This window comes from Palaemon carinicauda, chromosome 2 (genome assembly GCF_036898095.1).
Source record: "Palaemon carinicauda isolate YSFRI2023 chromosome 2, ASM3689809v2, whole genome shotgun sequence".
Taxonomy (NCBI): domain Eukaryota; kingdom Metazoa; phylum Arthropoda; class Malacostraca; order Decapoda; family Palaemonidae; genus Palaemon; species Palaemon carinicauda.
The window spans coordinates 52050304-52065776 of record NC_090726.1 but is presented as its reverse complement, the minus strand read 5'-3'; the positions used below and the strand labels follow the sequence as shown (position 1 = coordinate 52065776).

Here is a 15473-nt window from a genome sequence, read left to right as displayed (position 1 = left end):
GTGTTGGGTTTTCTACGAAGCCTCTTCGTCCAATCCACCTGTTTGGCGAGACCATATCAAGGTAAGATCTAACATGGTGAAGATAGTGTGGGGAAGGCCCGTCTTGCTGAAAATTAAACTTTTCATCATCAGTCATCTCTAAGGCATGACATGCTGCTGCAGTAAGTTTAAAGGTTTAAATGTCACTCATGAATAGCTGAGGCAAGGGACAGTAACAATGCCCTAGCAGGACAATGCCCTAACACTGACCATATATCCAAATGATCAACGTCCAGGCTCCCTCTCCACCCAAGCTAGGACCAGGGAGGACCAGGAAATGACTGTGGATGACTCAGCAGGTAGACCTATTGGCTCCCCCCAAACCCCCCATCCTTAGCTCACAAGGATTGCCAGGATGCAGACTCTACAAGAAACTCTATCATGAGCGGGTATCAAACCCCAGTCCAGCAGATCGCTAGGCAGGGATGTTTCTACTAGGCTACCACAACCTAAGTAAACGGGACCAATCACACTAGCGTCCAAAAAAGAATTGGTCAATAAATCATCTTGATGACGAACGGCACCACAGTGTACTCTTCGGTAAGTTAACATGACGTTCCACCACAACATGAGGATTCTCATCTTTCAAATAGGCGCAGTTGTGGTGGTTTATTGAACCATTAATTTGAAAAGTATGCATCCTCATACCCATTGTGTTATATAATACTGTACTCCACTCTTCGGTTTGGATCATGCACTTCAACAGTATTTTCACACACACACACACACACACACACACACATATATATATATATATATATATATATATATATATATATATATATATATATATATATATATATTCCACAATTCAAGTCTTAAAAGATGTATGTGGTACTAGCAAATCGGGACTGGATGTATTGTTTTTACATCCCGTCTCGACTCCCTAGTACCACAGTATAAATCTTTCAACTTATGAATCATGGAGAGAGAGAGAGAGAGAGAGAGAGAGAGAGAGAGAGAGAGAGAGAGCATCGGAGAGGGCGCATCAGGATACCGACCCCTTAATGTAGGGGTAACCGGAAAGAAAAAGTGTGTGTGTGTGTGTGTTCTTATAGAGTTTGAATTTGATCTAATGTCAACTATTAATTTTGATACTGATTTTATTGATTCACATTTGTAAGGTTTATAATGTTTCTTTCGTGATTTTTATCATTCTCTGGCTGGTACTTGGAACTAGTTGATGCAGCGAATGAATAAAGCAATCTTACCGTTTTTGGCGGATTGTTTTCATTTCTCTAAATTCTCTCGAATCAGCCACACACACCAGCGGTGGATGAAATGCGGTTGATGGCGAACAAATTTGAAGCTGTTACGCAAAGGCTAATTTTGGATTGAAAGCCGAGACTTGTATTTTCCATTATTAAGGTGAGCTACTTTTATATTTTACGTTCTTTAACATTCAATGGTTGGGGCCATTCGCTTTGTCATGGGTTTTTTAAATGGGTCTCATCTTGCACTGGGGTTGGCAGAGAAAGTAAAGTTTTGTCTTTTTAACATAAGAAACAAGTTTAGGGATACGGTTTGGAGGTGTAATGCGTTTACTAACAATATTAGTAGATCTTTCTATGTGCACAATTATTATTGTTTAAGATAATTCAAGTTAATGCTTAACTTTGTGTGTGTGTGGGGGGGGGGGGGGGTTGCAAAGGCATTTGGATATATTGAAAGGGGACTTATTCATTTTTTTTTATTACGTATACTTAATGAAACTTAGTCTACATTATGAAAAGAAAGGCTCATTTAACCTGCGATGTAAATTCAGAACGTACGTTCCTAGGCCGTAGTCTGTGTAAGCCTAATTGCAAACTTCGTGGTCTTGATTTAGAGACTGCCATACTGAGATGGAGTTTCTTATGAAACTTGTTTTATGAATAGAATTCTGTATGTGGTGATACTTTGTTGGTATGCAGTACAAATATATGCTTACAATTGGAATTCTGTTCATCATAAGTTTACGTATACGCTTAGGCTTGTTTAAATAACTTTCCTTTACATAGAACAGATCGGACGGTAGCTGTGTAGGCCTAATAATGTTTATAAACTTTATTATTATGTATCAAGTTATAAAATGTATGTTTTTTGTCTCAAAGTACTAGTGTCATCGAATAAGACAATTTACACAACACAACTTACATTTTAGTATAAGTCTAAGTAACATCGCAATTGAAGTTTTGTCGATTGTAGGCCTAAGCTGATCTGTAATTAATTAAGTTTGCCTGGCATAAGTATCAAAAGGCAAATAAAAAATTTCGTAAGTCACAGATCTAAGTCATGGTGGCCTAGAATAGTTTTATCTAACATAGGTTTAACTCACAGTTCAATGGAATAGTTTTGTCTAACATAGGTCTAACTCAAAGTTCAATTGAATAGTATTGTCTAACATAGTTCGAACTCACGGTTCAATGGAATAGTTTTGTCTAACATTAAGTCGAACTCTCAGTTCAATGCAATAGTTTTGTCTAGCATAAGTCAAACTCACAGTTCAATGGAATAGTTTTGTCTAGCATAAGTCGAACTCACAGTTCAATGGAATAGTTTTGTCTCACATAGGTCGAACCTACAGTTCAATGTAATAGTTTTGTTTAACATAGGTCGAACTCACAGTTCTGTAGAATAGTTTTGTCTAACATAGGTCTAACTCACGGTTCAATGGAAAAGTTTTGTCTAACATAGGTCAAACTCACAGTTCAATAGAATAGTTTTGTCTAACATAGGTCTAACTCACAGTTCAATGGAATAATTTTGTCTAACATAGGTTGAACTCACAGTTCAATGGAATAGTTTTGTCTAACATAGGTTGAAGTTACAGTTCAGTGGAATAGATTTCTCGAACATAGGTCCAACTCACAGTTCAATGGAATAATTTTGTCTAACATAGGTCTAACTCACAGTTCAGTGGAGTAGTTTTGTCTAACATAGGTCGAACTCACGGTTCAATGGGATAGTTTTGTCTAACATAGGTCGAACTCACGGTTCAATAGAATAGTTTTGTCTAACATAGGTCGAACTCACGGTTCAATAGAATAGTTTTGTCTAACATAGGTCTAACTCACAGTTCAATGGAATAGTTTTTTGTAACATAGGTCGTACTCATGGTTCAATGGATTAAGTTTGTCTAACATAGGTCGAATTCACAGTTCAATGGAGTAGTTTTGTCTAACATAGGTAGAACTCACGGTTCAATGGAATAGTTTTGTCTAACATAGGTTGAACTCATGGTTCATTTTTTTTCTAACATAGGTCTAACTCACAGTTCAATGGAATAGTTTTGTCTAACATAAGTTAAATTCACAGTTCAGTAGAATAGTTTTTTTCTAACATAGGTCGAATTCACAGTTCAGTGGAATAGTTTTGTCTAACATAGTTCTAACTCACAGTTCAATGGAATAGTTTTGTCTAACATAGGTTTAACTCACAGTTCAATAGAATAGTTTTGTCTATCAAAGGTCGAACTCACAGTTCAATGGAATATTTTTGTCTAATAAAGGTCGAACTCAAAGTTCAATGGAATAATTTTGTCTAACACAGGTCAAACTCACGGTTAAATGGAATAGTTTTGTCCAACTTAGGTCTAACTCACAGTTCTATGGAATAGTTTTGTCTAACATAGGTCGAACTCATGGTTGAATGGAATAGTTTTGTCTAACATAGGTCGAACTCACAGTTCTATGGAATAGTTTTGTCTAACATAGGTCGAACTCATAGTTCAATGGAATAGTTTTGTCTAACATAGTTCTAACTCACAGTTCAGTGGAATAGTTTTGTCTAACATAGGTCTAACTCACAGTTCAATGGAATAGTTTTGTCTATCAAAGGTCGAACTCAAAGTTCAATGGAATAGTTTTGTCTAACACAGGTCAAACTCACGGTTAAATGGAATAGTTTTGTTTAACATAGGTCGAACTCATAGTTGAATGGAATAATTTTGTCTAACATAGGTCGAACTCACAGTTCAGTAGAATAGTTTTGTCCAACATAGGTCTAACTCACAGTTCAATAGAATAGTTATGTCTAGCATAGGCCTAACTTACAGTTCAATGGAATAGTTTTGTCTAACATAGGTCGAACTCACAGTTCAGTGGAATAGTTTTGTCTAACATAGGTCTAACTCACAGTTCAATGGAATAGTTTTGTCTAACATAGGTCTAACTCACAGTTCAATGGAATAGTTTTGTCTATCAAAGGTCGAACTCAAAGTTCAATGGAATAATTTTGTCTAACACAGGTCAAACTCACGGTTAAATGGAATAGTTTTGTCCAACTTAGGTCTAACTCACAGTTCTATGGAATAGTTTTGTCTAACATAGGTCGAACTCATGGTTGAATGGAATAGTTTTGTCTAACATAGGTCGAACTCACAGTTCTATGGAATAGTTTTGTCTATCATAGGTCGAACTCATAGTTCAATGGAATAGTTTTGTCTAACATAGTTCTAACTCACAGTTCAGTGGAATAGTTTTGTCTAACATAGGTGTAACTCACAGTTCAATGGAATAGTTTTGTCTATCAAAGGTCGAACTCAAAGTTCAATGGAATAGTTTTGTCTAACACAGGTCAAACTCACGGTTAAATGGAATAGTTTTGTCTAACATAGGTCGAACTCATAGTTGAATGGAATAGTTTTGTCTAACATAGGTCGAACTCACAGTTCAGTGGAATAGTTTTGTCCAACATAGGTCGAACTCACAGCTCAGTGGAATAGTTTTGTCCAACATAGGTCGAACTCACAGCTCAGTGGAATAGTTTTGTCCAACATAGGTCGAACTCACAGCTCAGTGGAATAGTTTTGTCCAACATAGGTCGAACTCACAGCTCAGTGGAATAGTTTTGTCCAACATAGGTCGAACTCACAGCTCAATGGAATAGTTTTGTCCAACATAGGTCGAACTCACAGCTCAGTGGAATAGTTTTGTCCAACATAGGTCGAACTCACAGCTCAATGGAATAGTTTTGTCCAACATAGGTCGAACTCACAGCTCAGTGGAATAGTTTTGTCCAACATAGGTCGAACTCACAGCTCAATGGAATAGTTTTGTCCAACATAGGTCGAACTCACAGCTCAGTGGAATAGTTTTGTCCAACATAGGTCGAACTCACAGCTCAATGGAATAGTTTTGTCCAACATAGGTCGAACTCACAGCTCAGTGGAATAGTTTTGTCCAACATAGGTCGAACTCACAGCTCAATGGAATAGTTTTGTCCAACATAGGTCGAACTCACAGCTCAGTGGAATAGTTTTGTCCAACATAGGTCGAACTCACAGCTCAATGGAATAGTTTTGTCCAACATAGGTCGAACTCACAGCTCAGTGGAATAGTTTTGTCCAACATAGGTCGAACTCACAGCTCAATGGAATAGTTTTGTCCAACATAGGTCGAACTCACAGCTCAGTGGAATAGTTCTGTCCAACATAGGTCGAACTCACAGCTCAATGGAATAGTTTTGTCCAACATAGGTCGAACTCACAGCTCAGTGGAATAGTTCTGTCCAACATAGGTCGAACTCACAGCTCAATGGAATAGTTTTGTCCAACATAGGTCGAACTCACAGCTCAGTGGAATAGTTCTGTCCAACATAGGTCGAACTCACAGCTCAATGGAATAGTTTTGTCCAACATAGGTCGAACTCACAGCTCAGTGGAATAGTTCTGTCCAACATAGGTCGAACTCACAGCTCAATGGAATAGTTTTGTCCAACATAGGTCGAACTCACAGCTCAGTGGAATAGTTCTGTCCAACATAGGTCGAACTCACAGCTCAATGGAATAGTTTTGTCCAACATAGGTCGAACTCACAGCTCAGTGGAATAGTTCTGTCCAACATAGGTCGAACTCACAGCTCAATGGAATAGTTTTGTCCAACATAGGTCGAACTCACAGCTCAGTGGAATAGTTCTGTCCAACATAGGTCGAACTCACAGCTCAATGGAATAGTTTTGTCCAACATAGGTCGAACTCACAGCTCAGTGGAATAGTTCTGTCCAACATAGGTCGAACTCACAGCTCAATGGAATAGTTTTGTCCAACATAGGTCGAACTCACAGCTCAGTGGAATAGTTCTGTCCAACATAGGTCGAACTCACAGCTCAATGGAATAGTTCTGTCCAACATAGGTCGAACTCACAGCTCAATGGAATAGTTTTGTCCAACATAGGTCGAACTCACAGTTCAATGGAATAGTTTTGTCCAACATAGGTCGAACTCACAGCTCAATGGAATAGTTTTGTCCAACATAGGTCGAACTCACAGTTCAATGGAATAGTTTTGTCCAACATAGGTCGAACTCACAGCTCAGTAGAATAGTTTTGTCCAACATAGGTCGAACTCACAGCTCAATGGAATAGTTTTGTCCAACATAGGTCGAACTCACAGCTCAGTAGAATAGTTTTGTCCAACATAGGTCGAACTCACAGCTCAATGGAATAGTTTTGTCTAACATAGGTCGAACTCACAGTTCAGTAGAATAGTTTTGTCTAACATAGGTCGAACTCACAGCTCAATGGAATAGTTCTGTCTAACATAGGTCGAACTCACAGTTCAGTAGAATATTTCTGTCTAACATAGGTCGAACTCACAGTTCAGTAGAATAGTTTTGTCCAACATAGGTCGAACTCACAGCTCAATGGAATAGTTCTGTCTAACATAGGTCGACCTCACAGTTCAGTAGAATAGTTTTGTCTAACATAGGTCGAACTCACATCTCAATGGAATAGTTTTGTCCAACATAGGTCGAACTCACAGCTCAATGGAATAGTTCTGTCTAACATAGGTCGAACTCACAGTTCAGTAGAATAGTTTTGTCTAACATAGGTCAAACTCACAGTTCAGTAGAATAGTTTTGTCCAACATAGGTCGAACTCACAGCTCAATGGAATAGTTTTGTCCAACATAGGTCGAACTCACAGCTCAATGGAATAGTTTTGTCTAACATAGGTCGAACTCACAGTTCAATGGAATAGTTTTGTCCAACATAGGTCGAACTCACAGCTCAATGGAATAGTTTTGTCCAACATAGGTCGAACTCACAGCTCAATGGAATAGTTTTGTCTAAAATAGGCCGAACTCACAGTTCAATGGAATAGTTTTGTCTAACATAGGTTGAACTCACAGTTCAATGGAATATTTTGTCTAATATAAGTCAAACTCACAGTTCAATGGAATAGTTTTGTTTAACATAGGTTGAACTCACAGTTCAATGGAATAGTTTTGTCTATCATAAGTCGAACTTATAGTTCAATGGAATAGTTTTGTCTGCAATAGATCTTAGTCTAAAGGTTAGGGGATGGTTTGAAAAATCATAGATTTAGGTCACATTATGAAGGATTATATAACACATGCGAAAATCAAGATTTATTGCGGTAGCTTTATTATGTTATAGACACGGGCGTCCGCAAGGAGGGGAGTTGACATGATATATCCTCTCTTTCCTTGACCAAGCCTTCTGTAATAAATTAATGAATAAACACAACATAAAGCTTTCTATAAGTATAAACTATTGATTGACATGGCCATTAGTGGTCACTGATTGATAAATGACGCATTTGAATTCAAGCACCAAATATTGAAATTAGGAATTGAGAAAAAAATATGCCTATCTATACACACACACACACATATATATATATATATATATATATATATATATATATATATATATATATATATATATATAATTTCAAGGTTGCTCCCTTGGGGCTTTGAACATCCTCCCCAGCCCTTTGCAAAACATCTAGTGGATGCCTGTGGTTAGGCTTAAATTATAAAGCAGTGGAATCCCTTTGTTAGTACTAGGCGTAAGCAATATTGCCATTGAATAAGTTTAAAAGTTGTATATCTCAGCAAAAGAATATTCTGTACAGTTATAGCTGTAAGTTACGATATAATAGAACAAATATGTCCGTTATAAGTCTAAGTTATTGCGTAATGTAATAAGGAAGTTAGATTAATATACTTCATAAGTGGGATCTTGAGTTTTTTTCATATATACTAGGCATGACTGTTATACAAGATGAACAACATAAACGTATAGTTGTAATAAATAAAAGTTAAATGTAATTAAGAAGCAAGTACAATATCGCTAAAAGTTGCTATTGGTTTATATCGTAATTACAAGAAATGAGAGCAGTCATAGTAACTTGTTAGACCTTAATAACTTGTACAGTTTTTGTAATTCGCGTTTTTTTTTTTTTTTTTTTTTTTTTTTTTTACATCATATCTTCCACACAATCTGTATGGTTGATCGGTAATAGTATAGAACAACACGCTCTCCATTAATCCAATATAATGGAATCCTGCAGTTCTCACCTTCTTGCACAGTAATTAGGGGGTTATTTAAATTCTGGGAAAGCAATAATTAGCAAGATATGTTGAAGAGGGGGGAAGGGGTTATAAAAAGAAAATAGCTCGGTTTCCTCACTAAACGACTTCGAACTGACATGTCAACATCGTCAACCAAACAGAAGTTCGTGATGCCAGCGTACATTTGATTTACTGTATATTCAAAATGTACTTAATTAAAAATGGATTAATTACTCAAAAGTGTCCTTAAAATATGCAATTTACAAATAGTGACACTTTTGAGTAATCACAATTCTTGATTAAGTATATTTTGAATATACAGTATATCAAATGTACGCTGGCATCACAAACTTCTGTTTATGTACGCTGGCATCACAATCTGTTTGGTTGACTATGTTAACGTCAGTTCCATGTCGTTTAGTGAGGAAACCGAGCTATTTTCTTTTTATAACCCCTTCTCCCCTCGTCAACATATCTTGCTAATTATTGCTTTCCCAGAATTTAAATAACCACCTAATTACTGTGCAAGAAGGTGAGAACTGCAGGATTACATTATATTGGAGTAAATGGAGACCGTGGTGTTCTATACTATTACCGGTTGATCATTACTTTCAGCTATTCTTTGTTCATGTATTTCATTTCTGGTTAAAAAGAATATATAGATATTATTTTACATAATTCATATCAGCGACCACTCACTCATTCTACCGATAAACCACACACCCATTTTATGTTCAATCATTTTCTCACATTTTTTAAGTTTCATTTTATCCATCGAGTCATTTCAACTGCCATTTCTCAATATTCTTAGGAAATAGAAAGAACTTTTTTTAATGTACAGTAGTGCCATATGTGCATGAGATCATGATAAGGGGAAGATGGGGAGGGTTTGGGCATGCTCTTCGCACCTCCCAAGAGAGATTAGTTCACCAAACATTTAACTGGGGTCCAGAAGGTACAAGAAGAGTTGGAAGACTCAGGCCTACATGGCTGATGATTATGAAGCGGGAAGTAGGAGATGATGAATGGGGAAGTATTGAATTAAAAGCTCAAGATAGAGATGACAGGCGAAAACTAACCAAGGCCCTTTGCGTCAATAGGCGTAGGAGGAGATGATGATGAGTAAAAAGAAAAAAAAAAAAAGGGACGTACTGTAGTTGATTCATGTGATTATCTTGGATTGATATAGTTGCGGATGATGGCAACATGAAAAGAGGCAAGTCAAATATTAGAAGCATGAACTTATGCAAAAGAATGCCAATATGCTAGAGTTGTTTGTGGAAGTTTACTTTGACGTTATTATTAATTTTGATAAGTTTGATAATAATGATGATATTAATAATAAAAATAATTCTAATAATAATTTTATGGGGATTGTTTGACTAACTCTTTATGGAAGTGAATTATGGATATTGATGTGAATGAAATATTGACGCTCTTTAGATAGACCGTTTGTGTAGTATTTGTGGTTTATGATGAAGTTGATAGGATGAGATGTGGAGGTATGAATGAAAGTGATAAAAGTTTAGCATATGTTGAAGAATGAATCAGAGGAAAGCGGGAATGTTGATAAATTTTATTCAACTCTTGAGTCCCCTTGAAAAGAGTAATCTCTTCATATGGAAATAACACGTGCATATATATATATATATATATATATATATATATATATATATATATATATATATATATATATATATATATATATATATAGATGTATATATATATGTATGTTTGTATATACACACACACACACATATATATATATATATATATATATATATATATATATATATACTACTGCACTGTAATTGTTCAGTGGCCGCTTTCCTCTTAGTGGGGTAGTAGAGACTCTTTAACTATGGTAAGCAGCTCTTCTAGGAGGATGACACTCTAAAATCAAACCATTGTTATCTAGTCTTGGGTAGTGCCATAGCCTCTGTACCACGGTCTTCCGCTCTTTTGGGTTAGAATTCTCTTGCTTGAGGGTACACTCGGACACACTATTCTATCTTATTTCTCTTCCTCTTGTTTTTTTTGAAGTTTTTATAGTTTATATAGGAGATATTTAAAGTAATGTTACTCTTCTTGAAATATTTTAATTTTCCTTAAGTTTCCTTTTCTCACTGGGCTATTTTCCCTGTTGGAGCCCCTGGGCTTATAGCATCTGCTTTTCCAAATAGGGTTGTAGCCTAGCAAGTAATAATAATAATAAAATAATATATATATATATATATATATATATATATATATATATATGTATATATGTATGTATATATTAATATATATATTTATATATATTATATATATATATATATATATATATATATATATATATATATATATATATATATATATAAAGGTAAGGGGTCGTTTCGCTTTTGCATGTTTCTGCTGTACGTGATCATTAGTTTCTATTATATTGAAATTGTTAAGATTTTGTTGTTTATTTAATCAATAGTTTTTGTGAAACATTTTTTCCTTCCATATCCAAATGAGGAAGGCTAAGTAAATCGGTTTTCTTCATAACCTGTTAACCATATTAAAGGATAACTTTACATTAGAATCTATTTAAAAACTTGATACTGACATCAAATTTGATAGAATAATTTGGTTTTCTTTTGTGGCTTATAAACATGATATATATTTCCCAGTATACTTATTATGTCAGTTAATTTATTAGTTCATAAAGAATTGATTTCTGTAAACACAACAAATAGATTCCACAACTCGTAAAGTATTAATCCACCGTCATATTACTTTCGTTATCTAAATGGGGTCCCTCCCCTATCTCTGTGTCTCTCTCACTAGTCCCACTTGCTCTTTATCTCTCCTTCATACTCTCAAGATCAACGCCCTTCGGTGCAGGAGAGGAAACAAGAGCAAATGAATCCTGGCATGATCGGAATGCTTTGAATCGAGAGTATATCAAGGATTAGAATTCGAGAACTGAATAGTACTATGGAAGCTTAACTGAAACTTGAATACAGTTAACTGGAATTCAAAGGATTTTTTTTCCTAGGAATTTGTTTTCACTTGTGGCCTGAAGAGGAAAATCATGAAATGTTTGATTTTTAGACAATGTATGTGCGGGTGAGACTATACAGAGTTATTAGTTTGTTTAGGTTGAATCGGTTTATGCTAGTCCTGACCTTTGGCCATAGGCAAATATTATATGATAAGCAGTAAGGTGTTTTAGCCTTCACCCAACTTAGGATGTTCTCGGTCTATTTGTGATGCATGTTTGTTTTTCTGGTCAGAAAAGCATAATCATGTCTCGGAAATATTTCGTCGTCATATGCCTAACAAGTACGATTTAAATAACTTTTCGATTTAAAAGCTTTTTCAAGATAGAAGCAAATACCAAAATGTAAAAGTATACACAGTAAGGTAGAGGGAGAGAGAGAGAGAGAGAGAGAGAGAGAGAGAGAGAGAGAGAGAGAGAGAGAGAGTCAGTTTTTGAATGTTAGTACTAGGACGCTATTAGTGAAGAATAGGGTTTCTCCCCTTGAGATTAGCTAAACTGTGGAAAGAACTGTTACCAATGAAATTAGCAATGGGGAAAATAATAACGATTAGTTGAACTAACAGCTTTATCAATAGCTAGACGAATCTCATTGGTTTCAATCCGATTTAGAAGGAAAACTGGATAGAACCATCTCTTTTGTTAGAGTTGTCTTAATAACATGGTCAAAATTCCCACAAAGATGCTGCATAGATTTAACTACTTTGAAATAAAATACGAAACTTTCATAGAAGCTTTTCAAAACATAATTAAGATAGTCAGACTAACTAGAATAATAGAAGAAAGAGGGAGCGTCACATATTAAGTTAACAGAATAGAAACACTGGAAAAGAGGGGAAGACTAATCAGTTTGGGGAAGCTGTTATGAGATTCCCAATCAAGTTTGTTCTCAGGATCAGGGATAACAAGTGGAGTACCTCAATTGAAGGTGAAATACCAGTGATAGTAAATGACTGATAGGTGAAGAGGAAATGTAATCTTAACACTTACAGAAGAGATAGTTTTCGATGTCACAGTTATCATTCTTTTTATGAATATGGAATTCATTGTTTGTTCATCATTTCTTATGAAGTTAAATTTTCTTGCAGTGATTGATCTCTTTTCATAAGAATAATCTGGACTTATATTTCCAAAAAAGAGCAAGTAAATTATAGAACAAATAACAGGCAAAATTTAAAAGAATCATAATTGATAAGGGCAATAGACGAAGTTTATACTAGCAGGACTAAGAACCTTAAAAGATGATAAGGTCTGTTATCTATTGAAGCGATAATTGACTGAAAAGTTGCCAATATCCCGAACATTAGACCTTGAAGTAAGTAAACTTTTTTTTTTTTTTTTTTTTTTTAACCATGAATTTTCTATACAGATTATGGTCAAAGTTTTGAATACGATTGATTGTATACAGCTAATGCGAATTTCCTTGCAACTCTGTTGCCATCCGGTTTTGCGGTAACCAGATATTCGTTCGGGTTCTTAATTGTATTAGTTTTCTCTGTTCATTGAACAACGACCTTCGTTTTTACAGCGTACTTTCTGAAAGTTAATTGCTATAGCAGAAAAATCTGAGATTTTTTGAGTAAAATAAATATAAATCAAGACCCTTCTAGTTTAGGTCAATTTTTTTTCGGATATATTAGAAAGGGACTATGACTTTTTTTTTGGTTGGGAATATCAACGCTAGTTAGTATAAGGTTTCTTTGCCTTTATTTGTATACTAGTGAATGTGACCCGTCAAAAATGGCGGCTAAATATTTAGATAGGCACATATACGCACCTCCCTTTCGCCAGGGTATGACTACCTTCTCCGCTCCTTTCCCGAGGGACGGGGAGAGGTAGTTGTTACTGGATATAAATATATATATATATATATATATATATATATAGAGAGAGAGAGAGAGAGAGAGAGAGAGAGAGAGAGAGAGAGAGAGAGAGAGAGAGAGAGAGAGAGAGAGAGAAGGGGGGGGGGGGCTTTTACTCCTTATTATGTAGGGGAGGTTATTTTAAAAATAGGTCCTCCGATTTACCAGTTAGTCTATCTATTTATCCAGGTTCCATGTCCTCGACGTGGTCTGTTAATTGCTTCCTCCTGGTTCTGTCTATAGCTCTCTGTATAATAAATACATTGCCCAGCTTTTACGTTTCCATATACATCCTCCAGTAAACTGTCCAAAAACTTTTTCCTTTGGGTTTCTTGGGGATAGCTATGAAGATGGATCTAGACATCTCCTTTGGAATGTATCCTGTGTTATATATTTTGTTTGCCAATTCATCAATTTTTTTTAGTCCAAAATACCCACTTGCCAGTAGCATTTGTATTGTTACCCCATCGGGGCCAGAGCTTTTGCCTTTCTTTTATTTCCTCTTCTAGTAATTGTGGACCATTCATTGGTATTTGTAAACTAGGTCTATTACATGTTCTTTCCAACGTTTGAGGACATCCTCTGTCTCCATCACCAATACCCCCTCTTTATTCCCAATCACATTTTCTCTTGTTTCTCTCTTTCTTCCAATCACTTTTCTTATTTTCTTGTGCATACTCTCATAATCTATGAGCTCTATCTAATTCCTCTACTTCCTCACATTGTTCATTAATCCAGTTTTCCTTTGCTGTGTTACATTCTTGTCTAATACGTAAGTCTAGTTCCTCATATCTTTGAGGATTTCTTTCTTTATTCCTTTTTTCTTCCATCTTATCAAGTATGTCTTCAGTCATTCAATTCTAACGTCGTCTTCTTTCCTGTTTGGTTACTGGATCTTTAATTGGTTCTTTTAGGGTGGTTTTAATGATTCTCCAATCTCTGTCTACCTCTTCCTCCTCCTCCAGTGGTTCGTGTCTATTCAGTACCTCATACCTATTTGAGACTTTCCTTGTAGATGATTTTTTTTAGTTGTTGGTCTGTTACTAGAAGTCTTAGTTGCCTTTTTTCTTGTTTTTCTTTCCATTTATTTCTTTAGTGTTGTTACAACCTGCACATGGTCGCTGTAACAGTATGCTTCTTGGTATGTTCTTGTGTCCATTACAGCATTTATGAATCTTTTGTTAATTGTAATGTTGTCAATTTGATTTCTACATCTATCTCCTGGACTTTTCCATATCCATAGTAATCTTGGAGGTTTTTCGAACTATGTGTTAGTTAAAAACACTGTGTGTATCACACCATGATATTAATCTTTCTCCTCTGAAATTCCTTTCTCCCAGTCCGTATGGTCTGACTGTGTCTTCAAAACGTCCTTTTCCTACTGTACCAACCGTGTGTCACACGATCGTACATAGTAACGACATTTTATTTTGTGTATATATTATGCTTGTATCTTCGCTCTCCCCTCGCACTGACAAGGACCTGAAATAACATGTCTGTTTTTCTCACCGTTAACTGTTAACCGGTGCGGTGTTGGTTAAATATGAAATTGCCTGTTATGTCTGTTGTGCCCCTTTTGCCTGGAGTTTATGTATATAAAAACGGATGTTCTGTAATAAAGTTACTCTGTTACTTTCATCCTGCCTTTGAGTCACAACCTTCTCTCGGCCCTTCACATTGGTGACAGAGTGACTCGCTCCTCCCGCCTCTCTCCCCCCCCCCCACTCACCGTTACTATGACGCCCTCAAAGCATACCTTCTGCAGCAGTATTCGCCGTCGCCAGCCGCCCGTCTAGCAAAGTTTTTTTTAGCTCTCTCAACAACCGTTGGGGGACCAAAGGGCTTCGCTCACCCTCGGGGGAATGACCAGTATCACTCGCCTGCAACCTGCCGCAGACGGCTATCTCCTCGTGAGGTGAACCTACTTCGTGCCCTTTGGGTAAGCCGTTGACCCGAACCTGTACGTGCTGCCATACCCGATGTCGATTGTTTACCCATAAAGGACTTGATGACCAAAGCCGACGCCCTTATGGACAGCCACTTCACGACCTTCAAGACCTCCATCAACGCCTCCACTCCTGACGAAGAGGACACCTATTCAACGTCAACCGAAGCTGACTTGAATGCCGTAGGACATACACGCCTATGAATGCCGTAGGACACACACGCCTATGAAGGTTGTAGGACACACACGCCTATAAATGCTGCATGACACACATGCCTATGAATGCCGTAGGACACACACGCT

General features: G+C 36.5%; 1 protein-coding gene across 3 annotated transcripts in view; it reads left to right on the top strand.

The window, feature by feature from the left end:
* Positions 1–1301: 1301 nt before the first annotated feature.
* Positions 1302–15473, top strand: part of LOC137625034 (uncharacterized) — a 186838-nt gene continuing 172666 nt past the window's right edge. For all 3 annotated transcript variants that reach the window (XM_068355975.1, XM_068355981.1, XM_068355969.1), the window contains exon 1: positions 1302–1407. The gene's annotated coding sequence lies outside the window, so the exon portion shown is untranslated. The remainder of the gene's footprint in view (positions 1408–15473) is intronic.